Here is an 18,241-nt window from a genome sequence, read left to right as displayed (position 1 = left end):
CTAGGACATTCTCTTTCACCAAACACTTCTTCACAATACACAATTAAAATATTTTCAGTAGGTCTGGTGATGGCAGAGAGCATCAGCCTCCAGCAAAGGGCCCTTCATCCAAACATCAGCATTTCCCCCTGTGCTGGTCCAAAAAGGTTGTTTTTAAAAGCCACTCCACTTCGGTACGTCCACTTGTAAATTCCTCACCCCGGCAACGTTTTCAGCATCGGGTGTTTCAGTTCCTGCGATATGGCCTATTTACACCCACACAGACGAACACGAGCGGTAACAGTAACTCCAGGAAGCGTCTCAGGTCTGACACATCCGCGGGGGCAAGGAGATAAAGGAGGACGGGACTGCCACCTTTGTGAGTTCATTCTAAGACGCCTTTTTAAGCCCGCCTCCTAGGTGGTGTTATTTTGCAGTTCTCCTTCATATCATCCTTAAGGAAGGCAAAAATAAAACCCAAACCGTGTTTTTTTTCAACAGTCAATTCATCACAAATCACTAGCTGCCTTTCCTCTCAGTGCAAGCTTAACCATAAACTCCGGTTTTCTTTACCAGAAGGGGAGAGAAGAAAGAAACTGAGGCAGTAGTTGAAGCGGTGGGGAAGGGGAGAGTCACGCAGCGGAGACTCAGTTGTGCCCGCTGCTGCTAGGCGAAGCAAGGCGGAGGGCACCACTCCAGCTGTAGCAGAGCTAGGAAGGGAGCGGCAGGCAGCAGCGCAGTAACGGCTGCGGAAGCGACGCTAGGTGAGTAAGAAAGGGGAAGTTGTTGGTGTTTGGCGCCGGTGGAGGGAGTAATTCCTGCAGCTGCACTTCCGGTCGGCATTTTGTTCTGAGGGAGCGAGAGACACACAGGATCCTTTCCTTTTCTTTCCCCCTCTCCTCCTCTTCTTCTTCTTCCCGCCCCTTCCCCCCGCCCCCCCCCCCCCCCCCGGTACCGGTTCACGGCTTACTCCGCTCAGGCCGTTCCCTCCCCCATCCTCCTGCACTCGCATGTACAGAGGGAGCAGCGGCCCCTTGGCAGCTGCCCTGCCCTCCCCTCCCCCCACCCCTACCCCGCGGCTTGGAATGTGTCTCGGAACCGGTTTGGTTCGGCCCGTGTTGATGCTGTGAAGCAGACTCGGGGAAAAAGGGATTTGTCTTGGCCGCTCACCCCCTGGCTCTACATGTTCGCTGCACTGAGGAGACGGAAGAGGAGACAGCCCCCCTCCCGGCCCGGATTATTGTTGTTATATTATCTCCCATCCTCCTCCTGCTCCGCGGTGGCGGCGGCCGCGGCCTAGCAGCGGCGACAGCTCCTCTGAGGAGGGAGGGGGCGGATTTTTCCCCCCTCTCTCGGATTCTCGTCGGATTCGGACGCCGATTTGCTCAGGTAATCCCCCTTCATCTCCCCTTCCTCTCTCTGCCCTCTCTAGCAGCGGCCCGGGCCTCCCGGCCCAGCACTGCCGGGAGCAAAGGGGATTACCTGTTATCCATGATAGAGGGGAATAAGTGGTGACCAGAGGTATTTATTTAGCAGCCCTCCTTCCTCCTCGGTCGGGTCTGAGGGAGGAGATTAGTCCTTTTCGGGCTACCGGGAGGCCCAGGCCCGGCGGAGGGCGCAGGCCCGTCGGCCAGCGCATTTACTCCAGTTCGGGGATTAGAAAGACGAAGCGGTTTCTCAGTAACAGGCCTCAATCTGGAGAGGAGCAGCAGGAGGAGGAAACAATACAATTAACCGCAAATGTGCACTGATCCTTTGCCATATTTACAACTTCTGAAGTCGAGGGCGAAGTAAGTGGAGGAGCAGGGAAAGAGAGGCAATGTAAATACCCAGGAACAAAAATGCTAGCTCTCTTTGCTATTACCTTCTCTTTTTAACCATCTCTGTTCTGAACATTCAAAACTTCGAAGGCACATGGATTTATAATGTAGAGGTTTAATTTCTACATAATGTAGCAATTGATTAGTGTGTTAATCACTGACTATTTATAGCATAAAACTAGCGCTTGTGACATGATTGACACAACACGGATGCCCGCAGACCTAGAAAATAGAGATAGACAAGCATATTGTGTCAGGTACTCCACACATTCTCCATGTGCGTGTGCTGTATACATTACAGGAATATGTATTAAATGCAGATTAAATACTATTTTATACTCTTAACAAACAGAAAATGGGAGAGGGGTCATGTGTAGAGTGCTATGTTTATGACGTTTCAGGGGTCAAGGTGAAGATGAGATCTTAGCCTAAGTATTTGAGAATCAGTAGTAAATTTAATTAAGTGAAACGTGAGGAACGTTTAAAACGTGTCATTATTTCTTATCAGGCTATATTCCTTTGAGATCCTGAGGTCGTTATTGGCTTTTTGTGTCCATGATGTTTAAGTATGTAATTAGTTGTCATTTTAACAGGTCAAATGTGTTTTGTAAATTACGATTAAGTGTCAGCTCTTTATTTATAAACGGTATCTAATTTAGAGTAAGGTAAATCTTGGACTTACTATGTGGTAGAGTTCAGAGTGTTATTAAAAGTTGAGGTAGATTTAAAATAAACACCCTGCGAACTAATAAAAATAGTCATACAGAAATTACATAATTGAGAAAAATTTTAGGATACCAAGTTTCATATAGAAAAGAAATTTGTAAATGGCAAACAAGTATCAACATTACAGAATTTTTCTATTTTTCAGTAGTTCTTTTAGTTGTTTAGACAGATCTTGTAATAAGTGGTAATGAATTTCTGGTATATTGTGTTTAGAGTCTTATAAACTCTGCTATCCTGTCTTTGAGTGCCATGATACTTGTTTAAAAGGCTGAAGTCAGTATAGCTGTCACGTAGAAGGTGTGTTTTTAATGCTGTAGATCCGTGTACTACTTAGTAGCGTGTCCGTGATTTGTATTGGTCAGGGAGCAGTTTGAATTTTAAAAAGCCTGAAGATCCTGCTGAGCCCCAATCCTTTTCCTTCCTTCCTTCCTTCCTTCCTTCCTTCCTTCCTTCCTTCCTTCCTTCCTTCCTTCCTTCCTTCCTTCCTTCCTTCCTTCCTTCCTTCCTTCCTTCCTCCCCTCCCCCCCTCCCCGATCTCCCATTCCTGTCTTTGTGCTGCCTGGTCCTGTTGAACACTGCTACAGGGCCTCAGGCCTATGTGTGTGGAGAGGAACCATTTACACTTTGAAAAAGCAGCTTTTTAATTTTAAACTTTGTGAATTGCAGAGGGAGCCATTAGTCGTCTCTAACCGCCTCTATCTCTGTGTGTAGCCGCATTGCTATTTTCTTTTGGTCCGTGGCATGCATAGAGGCCGAGTGTAACTGCTTTACCAGAAAGAAAGTAGTTGTAGTTCTTGGGTAGTTTCAAGAAGGGATATGAGCTCATTTGTTTCTTTTGTCCACCCTTCATTTTAATAAAAATAGGTTAGCTAAGCCATTGTTTGAACTTTTCTGACTTATGACGTTTGCTTTAAATATATATAAGAGCAGGAAATAAACTACTGTAGTTATGCAGTTCCTGTCAAGTTTATCTTGCCTGGGTTATGTTTATGATGTGCTCTTTTTTTTCTTAAATCAGAAAACATGCACTTTTCTGGTATGAAAAATAGGTGCATTTGTAGAGGGAAACCTAAGATGATGCCTATTTGTAATGAGGGATTTTTTTTTGTTTGTTTGTTTTATTTGTTCTGAGATGTGATTAATCCTGAATTAGTTGCACCATCACAGTTTATGTAGTTGTAAATTTTTTGTCATAAAATATATTTAGCATGCAGAAATACTTAATGTGGAAATGTTTATGACTTACTTTTTGTTTAGATCATATTTTTAGCACATTATAGAGTGTGTGTGTATCAGAAGCAAGAGCCATCACTTTCATACTCCTTTTGCCCTAGTGTTAGGAGTTTATATTGGTCTACTGTTTATCACAAAAGCTAACTGCTTAAGGAGGATGTAGTTATTTTATTCATGTTATGGAAATAAAAAGTAATTATTCTTAAGGTGTTAGTTGTAGCAATTATTTCAATTAAAAGAGGAAAATATTTTCTTGTAGTTATTTTTAATTTATGCTTTTGACTACCTTGTACAGTTTGAATGTTTCCTGTGTACAGATTTTATTTCTTTACTTTTTTAAAACTTTCTTTTGAAGCTGTTTTTATACTTCTTTTTTTTAAAATAATTTTTTAACATTTTGATTTCGGAGAAACAGAACAGCATTAGAGAAGCAAAATTACACCTCTAAATAACTAAAAAAGTAAACATTGACAAACTTTTTTTCAAATTAAACTCTCTAAGTTGGGAAAATTATAGAAAAAAAATTATTGCTTTTAGTATGTGTATCAGTCGATTCTAAGTGGTTTTCCAATTGGAAATCTCACAATTCTTTAAATGGTTAGATATTTTCTTTTTCAGATTATTTCTCTGTCTTGATTTGAAGCACTTTATTTCTTGAAGGCGTGTATATGTGTAGACAGGCAATGCATTTTACAAGAGCAGTTAAAAAATGGTGGGCTGCAGTCAGGGACTCTGATAAGGAAGCAGCAGACTAAAATTGCAGAAACATTTAATCCAGCTCCCTTCCCCATAGACTAGGCTTTTAATTACATTACTGTATTTCCCCCTCACCCTTCTGGTCCCAATTCAATGCTTCATACAGTGCATGGGAAATCATAGCTGACTGATATACTGTTATAACCCGCTTGATATATTTGTTTTTCTTCGTAATTATGCAGCCTACTGCTTTACCTGCTGTATGCCATCCAAATAGTTCATGAATGCTGAAGTGTTTAAATCTATGAATTTGTAGGAATTATCTCAAAATACATATCTGTACTTTACAAACATTGGAGGGGTTTTTTTGCACATCTGTTAAATATTTTCATTTTGCAGATGGAAGATGAAACTGAGTCAAATAGCAAGTTAACACAAGATTTATAAGCAATTTTCAATTTGATATGCTTTATTCTTGAGATTTGTAGAGTTATTTTACAGCACTTAGAAACTTCATAGCATTGTTTTCTTTGACTTTGTGGTTGTGAATGCCCTGCATTTCAACATATCAAGCTCATTGTTTCTCATGGTGGATTCCTAAGAAGTAGAGAATGGGTTTTTGCCAATGGCCTTAAAACATCTATTCAGTTTCAGCTGTCTTGATCATGACAAGAGCTGGACAAGAATAGATTTTCTGTCCTGAAAAATTAAAAAGAATCATCTTCCATATTATGAAGAAACCAAAATCTCTTTAAGTTTATCAGTAAAAACAGAGACAAGAACTAGATAGTGACCCAAATCCCACAAGTAATTAAACAGCGTGTCTGCAATATTGAAAGCGATTAATTTCCAGCGGGAACTAGCAACCCTGGAGAGTATCCTAAGCATTGTTTATTGGCTGTTAGGAAAAGAACTCTGCCTCTTAAATAATTGTTGTAGTTGGCGTAAACTGGTTGAATGAAAACCTCTGCAGCCTAGTGGTCAGACCATTTCATTCTGATGCCAGTTTGTTGTCCAACTGCTGCATGGCTCTGTTAGGAAAGCAAGACTGTTCACAGATATAGTAAGCATGTTCCTAACCAGAACATAGCTTTTGGGATGTAGGAAGTTCAGGTTCAAATGTCTGATCTGTATCAGACAGAGAAGTTGTTGAGCTTTTCTTCCACCATATGTCTTTTTATCTTCTAATCATGCACTCCAGGCATGACCCAGAGGCTGTAGGTATATTATGGAACAGGTAGGATTTTTATTTCTTTCTTTCTTTCCTTGTGATAGATTTTTTTTTTAAAGAAGAGTTATTTTTTTTACAAATTGTCAGTTTCCAGCAAAAGTTCTCTTGGATAGGAAACTTTTAAAAATTGATTTGATCTATTAGCCATTTTATTCAATTTCCTTAGTAAAAAATGTAATGTCCTAAAGAAAGCATCTCCTTTTTTGTGTAATTCTGATTTGTTTAACGATATATATGTCATGTGCCATATATGAGGCAGGGATCCTGTGAATAACAAAAACAATATATGATCATTGAATGAATGACTATTATAATGCACAAGGGACTGAATTGTAGGTGTGAGTAACCATAATTTTCACATTTCTTAATACTTGAGTGCTTGGTTTTATAGTTCTGACCTTTTTTTCTATCTTTTTAAAAATAATGTAATTTATCAAGCTTCTTGAATGTAAACACATCTGTGATAGGGGTTGCACTATCTCTCATGTTTGAGCTAACAGTCTCTCCTCTGTGTTGACCAGGCACTCAGAGAGGATTGGGTAATGAGTACTTTGTTTTTGAAATTTTATTTTCAGATCTTGGGTTTTGATAGAGACTGTTCCACTGTCTTGTATGTTATTTTCCATTCAATTATGTTGCTTCCTCTTTTTCTCCAGATATGCTTTCTGGATATTAATGATAGGGGGTGTTGTGGTTTAAGCCCAGCTGGAAACTAAGCCCCACGAAGCTGCTCCCCTCCCTCCACCCCTTTGGGTGAGAGAGACAAAAGGCAGAAATTCTGAGTTGAGATAAGGACAATTTACTGGAAACAGCAATGAGATAAGAAAATGAACAGTGACAGCAACAATATTAATAACAAAAGTATACAAAAAGAGGGTGATTTGCATCCAAAAAATGCTCACCAAGCCTGAGCTGACCCAGTACTGCATGCCCCTGAGACAGAACAAAATTGCCCCTAGACCTTCTGCATCATGTTTTTCCCCCAAGCCTGAGACAATGACAAACAACGACTGACAAACCCTCTGGTTGGGACCAGCATTACCCCACCGCTCCATTCGCTCCTCGATTCCCTTGGAAGAGAAGGGCTACAGACCCGCTGTGTGCCACCTTTTTCTTTCCCCGAAGTCACGCCTCCTTCTTGGAAGTAAGTCCTTTACTTCTGGCCCTTAGCGATGATGTGCATGGTATAAAATAACAGCCTAGACACGCCCACATGGCTCCAGGCTTCGCCAGTCCTTGGCCAAAACTAGGACGGGAAAAATTTAGAGATCCCTCATTGGATGCTACATACAGTAACTACCTTTACATATGTACAAAAAATAAGCTAAAACATGCTTTTTGCATTCTATAAGCTGGGAAAATTTTGATGACTCAAATAAGACTGTGGTGAGAACTCATGGACAGTGCCTTGTGCAGATCTAAAATCAGTTTAACTTTGATTTTTCATTTTTTTTTTCCTGAAGAGAAAATTAAAAATCTGCCTGATGATTTGTTTGTTAAACTAGTTCAAACTGAGACTTTTTTTTTTTTTTTTGTTTGTTTAGGTTTTTTTTAATAAAAGGAAATGATTCTTTTTTTTCTACTAGTATTCCCAGTGATGATTTGTTATTCCTGGCAGGTTCCTTAAAAACTATTATTGAGGCATAATCTGTAATATAGAAAAACTTCAGTATATCCTATGAAAATTTTGCAGTTATAAGCAATTCCTAGAATCATCTGTTCTATTATACTAAACTTTCATAGCATAATAGAATGGTTTGGGTTGGAAGGGACCTTCATGACCATCTCATCCCAATCCCCCTACCATGAGAAGGGACACCTTTCCACTAGACCAGATTGCTCCAAGCCCCATCCAGCCTGGCCTTGAACACTTCCAGGGATGGGGTGGCCACAGCTTCTCTGGGCAACCTGTGCCAGTGCATCACCATTCTAATAATGAAGAATTTCTTCCTAATATCCCATCTAAACCTCTTTCAGTTTGTAGCCCATTCCCCCTTGTCCTGTCACTACATCCCCTTGTAAAAAGTCCCTCTCCAGCTTTCTTGTAGGCTTCCTTCAGGTACTGGAAGGTTCTCTAAGGTCTCCCCAGAGTGTTCTCCAGGCTGAACAGCCTCAGCTCTCTCAGCCTGTCTTCATAGAAGAGGTGCTCCAACCCTCTGAGCATCTTCATGGCTGCCCTCTGGACACACTCCAACAGGTGTGTCCTTATTTGGGGGCCCCAGACTGGAAGGAGTATTCCAGGTACAATCTTATGAGAGTGGAGTAGAGGGGCAGAACCATGGAATCATTTAGGTTAGAAAAGACCTCTAAGATCATCAAGTCCAACCATTAACCCATCACTGCCAGGTCCACCACTAAACCATTTCTCTAAGCACCACATCTATACCTCTTGGAAAGCCCTCCAGGGATGGTGACTCTACCACTGCCCTAAGCAGCCTTTTCCAGTGCTTGATAACACTTTCTGTGAAGAAATTTTTCTAAATAAGCAATCTAAACCTTCCCTAGACCAACTTAGTAATTTCCTCTTGACCTATTGCTTGTTCCCTGGGAGGAGAGCCTGACCCCCACCTGGCTCCGCCCTCCTTTCAGGGAGTTGTAGAGAGTAAGAAGGTCCCCCCTGAGCCTCCTTTTCTCCAGGCTGAAAACCCCCAGCTCCATCAGCCACTTCTTGTGCTCCAGACCCAGCTCCGCTGCCCTTCTCTGGACTCACTCCAGCACTTCAATGTCTTTCTTGCAGTGAGGGGCCCAGAACTGGACACAGCACTCGAGGTGTGGCCTCACCAGTGCTGAGTACAGAGGGACAATCACTTCCCTGGTCCTGCTGGTCACACCATTTCTGATCCAAGCCAGGATGCCATTGGCCTTCTTGCCCACCTGGGCACACACTGGCTCATGTTCAGCTGCTGTCTTTCAGCACTGCCAGGTGCTTTTCCTTGTGTGCAGCTTTCCAGCCACTCTGTCCCAGCCTGGAGCTGCATGGGGTTGTTGTGACCCAAGGGCAGGACCCGGCACTTGGCCTTGTTGAACCTCATACAATTGGCCTTGTCCCATTGCTCCAGCCTGTCCAGATCCCTCTGCAGAGCCTTCCTGCCCTCCAGCAGATCAAGACTCCACCCAACTTGGTGCCCTCTGTAAACTTACTGAGGGTGCACTTGATCCCCTTGTCCAGGTCATCAATTAAGATGTTAAATAGGACTGGCCCAATACTGAACTTTGGGGAACCCCACTGGTGACTGGCTGTCAACTGGATATGAGTCCATTCCCCACAACTCTCTGGGCCTGGCCATCCAGACAGTTCGTAGCCCACTGAAGAGAGCACCTTTCAAATCCATGGGCTGCCAGCTTTTCCAGGAGAATGCTGTGGGAGACAGCATCAAAGGCTTTACTGAAGTGCAGGTTGTCACACACACAGCCTTTCCCTCACCACTAGGTGGGTCACCTGGTCATAAAAGGAGATCAGGTTGGTCAAGCAGGACCTGCCTTTCCTAAACCCCTGTTGACTGGGCCTGATCCCCTGGTTGTCCTGCACATGCCATGTGATCACACTGAAAATGATTCGTTTTATAACCTTCCCAGGTACTGAGGTCAGGCTGACAGGCCTGTATCTCTCCGGATCCTCCATTTGACCCTTGTTATAGATGGCTGTCACATTTGCCAATTTCCATTCACCTGGGACCTCCTCAGTTGGCCAGGACTGCTGGTAAATGATGGAAAGTGGCTCGGTGAGCACTTCTACCACCTCCCTTAGTACTCTTGTGTGAATCCTTTTCAGCCCCGTGGCCTTGTGTGGGTCTGAGTGGTGTAGCTGGTCACTGATCATTCTCTCCTGGATTATGGGGTCTTCATTCTGGTCTCCATCTCTGTCTTCCAGCTCTGAGGCTCAAGTACTTTGACAACTGGTCTTGGTATTAGACTGAGGCAAAGAAGGCATTAAGCACCTCAGCCTTTTCCTCATCCTTTGTCAGTATGTTTACCTCCACATCAAGTACAGGATGGAGATTCTCCTCAGCCCTCCTTTTGTTGCCAATGTATTTGTAGAACCACTTTTTGTTGTCTTTTACAGCAGTAGCCAGATGAAGTTCTGGCTGGGCTTTGTCCCTTTGAATTTTATCCCTGCATGACCTCACAATATCCTTGCAGTCTTCCTGCACTGCCTGCCTCTTTTTCCAGAGGTGATGCACTCCCTTGTTCTCCCTGAGTTCCATTCAAAGCTCTCTGTTCAGCCAGGCCAGTCTTACCTGTCGGCTTGTCTTTCGGCACATGGGGACAGCCTGCTCCCGCTAAAGTGCATCCAGCTTTCCTGGAGCCCTTTGCCTTTAAGGACTGCTTCCCAAGTGACTGTCTCAACCAGGCTCCCAAACAGGCCAGTCTGCCCTCTGGAAGTCCAAGGTGGCAGTTCTGCTGAACCCCCCTGCTTACTTCTCTGAGAACAGAAAACTATCATTTCATGATCACTGTGCCCAAGATGGCCTCCAATTATCACATCCCACACCAGCCCTCCTCTGTTCACAAACAGCAGGTCCAGTGGGCCACAGTTATATGGTAATTTTTAGTTTAGTGGTGTGGACAGGCTGCTGTCATTTAAGGCAGGGTGCGATCATTTAATTTTGATTGCTCTATCATTTGTTAAATGTGAGATCACTTAGCTATTTAGGTGTATTGACAAAACTAGGAATAAATTATTTACTTAAAATAGCTTTTTCTTACTTCTGACACTAGTGTGGCTTACAGCTTTGATGGTTTTAGACAGAGAATGCGAGTAAAATTCTTTTAAGAAAAAAAGGTATGAATATAAATAGCCAACCTAGACACATTAAATTTTCTGTTATGAATGAATTATATATTTTTTGTATATTTATTTGGCTTTTCCTGTCATTGTTATGTTTAAATTTGATTCCCCCCCTTTTACAATTCTTACTGACATAGCCATGTCATGTCTTCTACGGCTTTTTTGAATTATAAGAATTTGAGGTTTTTTTCATATTTCTATATTGCAACTTTTAGATTGCATATGTTGTGTTCAAAATTATCCCTTTGTAATCGAGTGGAAGAAAAGCAGCAAAACCAAACCATGTCAGAAATGATAGAATTTTTAAATGCTTGTTCATAGGAAATTTGATCATACGTTTAATTTTGTAAAGTCAGTTTTTAAAAAGATGGAAAGAAAAAAGAGGTTTAAGGATGCTGTCACTGAATTAACCTTATTCCTTGTTCACAGAATTCAAGCATTTTGCTAAAAGCTGGAAACAATTACTGCAGTTTAATGGACAAGTGTTTCTCCCTATCTGCTACATTTTATATTGATTGAGCATCTTTGCTTATTACCTTCTAATACCCAGATAACTCTCTATTCCCTGACAGGGCAGTGAAGAAGTCTGCAAGACCCATAAATATTTCTGAGAAGTACTGCTACTGAAGCCTGGCCCTCTTCATAGATGTGCTACTTATTTTCTAGTATTTGCTAGTGCTGTTATTCATGAGTCATAAATCATCGTGGGTCATTAGGCTTTTTGAAGAGGATTACCTGACAGCGTAGGAGACATTGCCCAAGTATTCCTGAAGTTTCACCCAGAGGTCCTTATTGCTTTGAAGGCATGTACGCATAATTTGGATTAGGAGATCAGGATGTTCACTAAATAGAATTCAAGTTAGAGAAGAGCTTGCCCTTAATATCTGAAATAGGGACCTGTACAAAATGAACCATTTTCATTGGACAGTGAGGATTCAATTTGAAGTATGCAGTGTATTCATGAGTGCTGTCTACACAGTGTTGCATAATGGGTTAATAATCTACATCTATACAGATACTTTAGTGGTCAGCTAGTGAGTTTTGTTTTTTTTTTCCAGTCAGTGTATTCAGTAGACGAAAACTTTCAATGAACTGGTATGGATTTGATGGCAAGTGAAACATCAGCTGGAGTTTGGTTCTCCAGAGAACAATGGGGTGATTTTTATATGGTATAAAAATAGAAATATTAGTAACTTCTTTAAGTCTTAGATTTTTTTTTTCTGCAGTAGTACCAGGGAAAAAAGCCAGAGCTTGCCAGTGTTATGCTGCTGTACTGCAGAAGGTGTAAGGTAAGGTTTTGTGGACTGCACAACATGTTAGAAATTCTTAAGTCAATTTGAATAGTGGATGTTATAGTAACCGTATATCTTTATTTTAAAATGGATATCGTATATGGTTTTATTTAAAATTCAGCTTATTTTACATTGTTGTTGCATGTGATGTTTGGCATATTGATGCTTGTCATTATAAAATTATCCTGCTAGAGGTATGGATATCCCTAGGACTGGGCTATAATAGCTGAAGGCTTTTGTCTGGTACATGGGACCAGTAGGGTTTTTAACAATGGCCTGAAAATTTGGATGTGAGTGTTTGAAGTGACCAATTTTCCCCTGTAGACCAACTCTTGATAAGATGGTAGCAACAGGTGAAACAAAAAAATCTACTTTAGATCACCAGATAGTCTCTATAGTACTTGGAGATGAGATGCCTTTCATTAGCGAATAATTTTCATAATTGATGATCAAGTTCCTGTGACCTTTCCTTTTCTCTTTTTTTTTCCCTCCTTTTTGTTTTTGTTTGTTTTTTTTTTTTTTTTTTTTTTTTTTTTTTTTTTTTCTTTGTAGCTATTTGCCCATGTGTAGCTGGAGTCAGGTACACACCTCAAGTTTAAATTATTACTGTATAATATTTAAGAATTTGGAAATACTAGCAGGCTGGACAGTAGAATTCAGCACATCTGTGCACTCAAAGATTTCATCACTTTGTCACCACTGTTTCTACTAATACTTATGTTGGGTAAACCAGTGTTGCCCTCTTGTCCTGAGAGAGCACAAGGAGCAGGATTAATCCTAGTTTTTTCTTGATCTTTGCATGAAGCAGTGGGGACAGTGTGGAAGGAAACCTGGCCAATGAATAGAACTGAGAGAAAAGGAAAACAGAAAGACAGAATATGTGAATTTGAGGAAAGATTTTTGCAAAATAGTATTTTTGAACAGTTGGCAGTAGCAACAGTAGTAGGAAAGGAGGCGTATTTGTTCTTGCTTTAGCAGTTGCAAGTGCACAGAAAGTAGCAAAGAGAGATAAAGAAATTATTAGTGCTTTTTCCTGTTTCTCAGTCCAACCCTTACTTGCATGAGAAATTTAATATATAGATTTCTTTTTGAGTGCCCCCCTTTCATAATAAGATTAGGCCATCTCCTTCTAACCCTGCTATTTATTTACTATATTATCCTTTCTCATTGAAATTAATAACAAATCAGTGCTGTGAAAACAATAGGCTTCAGTGTCAGTAAGCCACTGAAACAGTTCAGGTGTTACATTAAATTTTTCCTGTGCTTTATGTCAGCACCTGTAGTGCTATTACTTTCACTCAGCATCTCTGACTCTCAGGTTGTCCTGCATTTATTGTTTTTTATATTACTTTTTGTTTGCTCTTTCTATTTCCTGATGCATTAATTTAGAGAAAGTCTTGGGACTTTTATCAATTGATCACACAACTTTTGCTCCCACTTTTCTGTTTATGTACACAATATATTAGAATATTTAAATTAATTTATGTTGTGAATGGTCTAAATTAAAATAACAGTGAGGTGATTCAGACTTCTGTGTCTCTAATTTAATCCAAACTTACTATATGAAATACATATTTCAGAGCCAGTGCTCTTTAATGTTTTTATAAATTATCTGGATGCAGGAGTTGAATATATGTTAAGGTTTCCATTGATACTAAACTAGGAGGAACTGTTGACTCCCTTGAGGGTAGAGAGGCCTTACAGAGCGATCTAGATAGTCTAGAGGGCTGGGCAACCACCAACCATATGAAGTTTAACAAGGGCAAGTGCTGGATTCTGCACCTGGGATGGGGCAACCCTGGGTGTATGGACAGACTGGGAAACAAGAGGCTGAAGAGCAGCACCATGGAAAAGGACCTGGGAGTCCTGGTTGATGGAAAGTTGAATGAGTCAGCAATGTTCCCTGGCAGCCAGGAGGGCCAACCGTGTCCTGGGGTGCATCAGGCACAGCATCACCAGCAGTTCAAGGGAGGGGATTGTCCCACTCTGCTCTGCACTAGGGTGACCTCACCTCAAGTCCTGGGGGCAGTTCTGGGTGCCACAATATAAAAAAGATATAAAGTCATTAGAGAGCATCCAAAGGAGGGTGACCAAGATGGTGAAGGGCCTTGATGGCAAGGTTTACAAGTCACAGCTGAGGTCACTTGGTTTGTTCAGCCTGGAGGAGACTGAGGGGAGACTTCATCCAGTCCACAGTTTCCTCGAGGGGGCCAGCATAAAGTAAATGAAATTGAAAGCTTGCTGATGTATAAAGCAGATGTTTTCTAGTGCGGAACTTCCATTGTCAATGTGTGGTAGCATAATAGTTTTGAATATTGACAGAGGTATATTTTTACTTTTGCTGTTTTTCAGTTGCAAAGCTTCAGGAAGTCACATGCAGTTACCTTAGCTTACCTGATGCACAGTAGCCTGAAGAGCAGCCCTAAGCTAGAATATTGACAATATATGGATAGAGAAAATCTTGATGACCACAGTTCTTGTACCAAGCTAAATTAAAACTCATTCAGCAATTCATCAGGAAAATAATAAAATCAATTCCTGAGTTTAGCAGTTTTTGAAAATGATGAGACAGTAGGTCATTACTTCAGCTGTGTAACTGCCTTTCAAACCAAAAGTTGCAATAACCTTTCAGTCTCAGGAAAGATGGGATAATTTGTGGATACATGAAGTAGGTAAGTATAGTTATGTTTACATGTTTTATATAAGTAGGGTATACAAGTTGTACCTTGTGTATGACAATCAACAAATGTTCCATGCTTTTCAAAGAGAATACTGTTCACAAGAGATTTCAGGGTGGAGGATTGTCCTGATTTTTTGCCAGGACAGAGTTAATTTTTCACAGTAGCTGTGAGGAGGCAAAGCCTGGAGCCATGTAGACGTGTCTAGGTTGTTATTCTATACCAGTCAGATCATCACTGGGGGGGTGGAAGTAAGGAATTCTTACTTCCAAGAACGGTGTGTGGCTGGTGGTTGGGAGAAAAAGTATGGGTGCAGAGGGTCTCTCTGCCATTTTGTTTATTGTCTCAGGGCCCACTTCATGGGTTTGGGCTGAGTGAGAATTTTTTGGATGTAAATCACCCTCTTTTTGTATACTTTTGTTATTAATATTGTTGCTGTTACTGTTACAGTTTGTTTTTTATCTCATTGCTGTTTCCAGTAAATTTTTCTTATCTCAACCCATAATTTCTGCCTTTTGTCTCTCTCACTGGTGGGGCAGGGGGATGAATGGCTTGTAGTTTTGGAGTGCCATTCCTAAACCACAACAAGGATGCAAAGGACTTGTGGTAAATCTTGGAAATGTACTTTGTATACAGAAGACAGAACAAAGCTTTTGGCTGTTAATGTGAAGGGGGCTAATCATGGAGGGAACCGGCCTTATGGCATGGAGGAGGTGGAATATGTAGCATGTTGTGAGACAGCGTGTAAGTGTTAAGTAGTATCAAGTGGGGAAAAAGCTATGCCAAGTCTTAAAGCTGTAAGATAGTGGGGTAGAAATGGAAGCTGGTTGAAGGGAAAAGATGAAAAAATGGACTCAAAATGCAGAGAAGACAATTGTAACAATGAAGTATGCTGTAGCCTGTGAGGACAAAAATGGTCTGAAACCAGAATGTAAATGACACGATTAGTTAAAAAAAAAAAAAAAAAAAAAAAAAAGGATGCCGATGAACTGGAGGGACTGTGGCAGAGGGACACCAAGATGGTTAGGAGTCTGGAGCATGAAATGTAGAAGAAGAATCTGAGTTAGCTGGGTTTGTTTACCCTGGTGAAAAAAAAAGCTAAGAGGGCTTGAAATGTTGCCTTTAACTAGCTAATGAGTGTTTATACAGAGGATGAAGACAAGGGCCTCTGAGGTGCATAACAAAAGAAGCTACAGTTGTTGTGTGCAGTAAGGGAAATACTGATTGGATTTAAAGGGAAATAAATTCTCAGTGAATTTCCATCCTTGGAGATTCAGAAATAGAGAATTTTCCATTGGCATTTATTGCAGATCTTTAAAGGAATGTTATAGTTGTGCATCGGCTTTCTTAGTGTGTATTAAAGAAGTTTAGAGGTGTTTTAATTGTTTTTCAAAGCCCAAAAAGAGGCAAAAGTTATGTGATGTTAAGTCTTGTGCAAAATCAGCTACTCAATCAACAGGTATATTTCTTGCCAGTTTTATTTTATAAATATTATGAATCATCTGAGAATATTCAAAGACAGAAGGGCAAGATTAAAAGTTGAAAAAGACTGCTGAATTGAATAGATTTTGGTCCAGTGTTTAGTCACTAAGTTTTCAGCCTGGTTAAGATCCAACCTAATTAAAAGTCTTTAAAATGTAAGTAATTTTAATACAGTTGCTTTTAGAAAAGGAAAATGCTACTACCAGCTAACATAAATGACAGTCAAAGAGTTGAAAAAAACCGCACGTTACTACTTCCTCTCTGTCACAACTATTTCATTAACAAAGATGTGTGCTGCAACCTAAAATGCTTTCCATTTGATAGAGCTGACCTACCAAACCCTTTTAATAGCTCTTGCTCTTCTATACATTTTTGAATACAATGGACTGTATCTAATATCAGCTGCTGCTTGAAGCATTGAAAAAGCTGTGTTCACCAAAAAGAGCATCATTATAGATATACTTTTTATTGCAATGGAAGTTGCATGAGGAATATGTAGTACAGATGGGAAATAATAAATGTATGAACTGCTGAAGTAGCTTGGGGTTTTCCTTTTATGTTTGAATTTCTCAGTTATGCTTAATATCATGACTACTTCCAAGCAAAGTTAAAATTTTACAGTTTAATTCTATGTTTACTTCTGCAGAATAAAAATAATTCAGTAGCTCTCAATGGTGTCAGAATCTTTGATGTTGAAAGGCTCATAAAGAAGATATTTATTGTGCAAAAAGATGTAAAGGAGCAGTAATAAATTCCCTGAATAACTGAATTCTCCTTGACAGTTTTAGCTGGTTTCTTTTGCAGAACTGGTGAACATAACTGCAAAAATAATGTGTATTTTATATAGTCTAAGTTTTTGAAACATACCAATTTTTGGTTTAGATTTTTCTACTTTATCAGTGGAACATGATCTGGTACCCCTTTTTTAATGAGAAGGAGCCAATAGTATCTTATTTTGAAACCAGGTGCAAGGTTTCTTTCCATTCACCTAAATTTAATCCCCATGTTTTAAGACAACAACTGAGCTGTCTCAACAGTAAGGCTTCTAAAACAGATTCTGTTTTGCATTAGTTCTCTAATGAAATAGCAGGAAATACACTTTCCCGTACAACAGTGGGATTTTTTGTTTTTTTTTTTTTTTTGGTATAGCTTCAATGATGCATTGGGCAGTTTCCCTGAAAATCAGTAATTCTGAGATTTGCATTTTCCTCTTTGCCTGAAATAATATACACTTGCTGATCATCATAATATTTTGTAAATATAATTTTGTTTTCTGCAAATTTTTGAGACAGGTTGTGTTGCCTTAATGAATAGGCTTTTTCTTGATGCATAACTGATTTGTGTATGAAGGATGTGATATGGCCTCATTTTAAAGAGTTCTTAGTGCTAAGGCACCTGAATTAAATATTTGAGATGCTATTTTAAAGTGGAGAACATTGTTTATAAGTGTTTTTTAATTTTTATAGAAAATAAAATTAAAACCAAAAAGCTTCCCTTCCTGTGCTTACAAGAAGGAAATGGCTTTAACAGAAAAAAGATACTAATGCTGTTCATTCTTTTTGGGAAACTGTGTTCTAATGAATTTTCACCCTTTGGGATTCCAAGGTAGCAAGAAAAGTAAACATTTCCTGCTAGACATGAATGTAGTATAGGTCAGGGAAGCTGCATACTACCCATAGGTATCTGCTCCCTGCACATGGCTTACTCTGGCTTGGTTTTGTTTGTTGTTGTTTGCTTGTGTCAATTCCTCGCCTCCTCAGGGAAGGGTTATTACAGGTACAAAGCACAATTATGCTTTATGTTAGTCTACCCTTGTAGAAACTGTGGATGCACACCTGTGTTAGGGGGCATCTTTCCTTGATTCCACAGACCTCATTTTTTGTATGCTTCCACCACCTTTATTGTGGCTTCTCTTGCCATTTACTGTGGTGTCACTGCCACTACTAGCACATAGGCGGCAGAGGCATCAGTGTCATTGTTATCGAATAAAACAGCAGAGACCAAATAAGTGTGACAATAGCCACAGAGGAAGAAGCTGTTTGCTCTAATTTTTTTTTTTTCTAAAGGTTGCTTTATATTCAGAAGCAACTCTCATTTGGCCCAGTACAGTACTTTTCATTAAAATTTTTTTTGTTACAGTAGTGAAACGCCGCGGAAAGAACTCCACAACTAATAGTAGTTGTTAGAGCGGTATGTATTTATCGACGTCGAGATGCATGGGGAATAATTTCACCAAAGACACGCATACTCACCAGGGAACTTGCCCTCCTTATTATTCCCTGAGGTCTTACATATGCATGACATTCCATGGTCCC

At 40.3% G+C, this 18,241-nt stretch overlaps 1 protein-coding gene across 4 annotated transcripts in view; it reads left to right on the top strand.

The window, feature by feature from the left end:
• Window positions 1-1,014: 1,014 nt before the first annotated feature.
• LOC310922087 (nipped-B-like protein) overlaps window positions 1,015-18,241 on the top strand; it is a 153,743-nt gene continuing 136,516 nt past the window's right edge. Inside the window, exon 1 of one of the 4 annotated variants that reach the window (XM_083882406.1) lies at window positions 1,015-1,368. The gene's annotated coding sequence lies outside the window, so the exon portion shown is untranslated. The remainder of the gene's footprint in view (window positions 1,369-18,241) is intronic. The other 3 variants (XM_083882405.1, XM_083882403.1, XM_083882407.1) reach the window with 3 other exon arrangements.

Source organism: Zosterops lateralis (genome assembly GCF_965231275.1).
Source record: "Zosterops lateralis genome assembly, chromosome: W".
Classification (NCBI taxonomy): Eukaryota; Metazoa; Chordata; class Aves; order Passeriformes; family Zosteropidae; genus Zosterops; species Zosterops lateralis.
The sequence above is the reverse complement of the archived record's forward strand: the minus strand, read 5'-3'. Positions and strand labels throughout refer to the sequence as shown.